Source organism: Penaeus monodon, chromosome 19 (assembly GCF_015228065.2).
Source record: "Penaeus monodon isolate SGIC_2016 chromosome 19, NSTDA_Pmon_1, whole genome shotgun sequence".
NCBI lineage: Eukaryota > Metazoa > Arthropoda > Malacostraca > Decapoda > Penaeidae > Penaeus > Penaeus monodon.
In genome coordinates this window covers 3,467,021-3,467,817 of record NC_051404.1, presented here as the reverse complement: position 1 = coordinate 3,467,817, position 797 = coordinate 3,467,021, and the positions used below count along the sequence as shown (strand labels likewise).

At 29.1% G+C, this 797-nt stretch overlaps 1 protein-coding gene across 14 annotated transcripts in view; it reads right to left on the bottom strand.

Annotated features, from left to right (window-relative positions):
* The window catches only part of LOC119584976 (stromal interaction molecule homolog), a 99,451-nt gene that overhangs the window by 5,717 nt on the left and 92,937 nt on the right, over positions 1 to 797 (bottom strand). The gene's annotated exons all lie outside the window — the stretch shown is intronic.

The window sequence follows — 797 nt, the reverse complement described above, 5'->3', positions numbered from 1 at the left end:
TATAAATAGATCCCTATTACTTTTCCTCAGAGAAATTCCCTAGTCTTATCAACTCCTAGAAATTTTTTTTTGGTGAAGTCCTTTAAACATACTTCCTATTTTTCACTTTTCCTATTCCCACTATAATAAACCAAATCAGCTTTTTTTTTTTTTTATTCTGGTTCGTTAATAACTTTCATACCATTACTAAATTTGTTTACTAAATAATTAGAATAATCTTAATTTATTTACCTAATAACTTATCTGAATAACTACACTTTGTTTGTTTACTACACTACAAGGATAGCTATTTTTAATTGTCTACTAATCTACTTTAATAACTGAAGCTCAGAAGCTATTTTTAATTGTCTACTAATCTCAGAAGTCTTATATCTGCTCTGTATCTCCCCTTTCACATATCTGTCTCTCACAGTGCACTTAAGCTGTATTGTTTATTTTCTGTGAAAGATCAGATAATTATAATGAAACTACTTAGAGCTTACAATAAGGAAAAAAAAAGGTGAAAAAATGAGTCTTTTTACGGTAGCCAAAAGGATGGTAACATTTATGCATCATTATATTAGTCTGCCAATAGAGGAATAACTCCACACTAGATTTCTCTGTACACAAATACATAAATATATAACGAGGGAAATATATAAAAAAGCATTATAAAGGGAAGGATTTGCCAAAATGAAAAATAGGGGACTTTTTGAAGTAAATAACAAATCACAATACACCGTAATATAACACTGCAGGATAATATAATCATAAAAAGAAGCAGCAATCTTAAAGGGAATTTTTCCTTCCAGCATGCC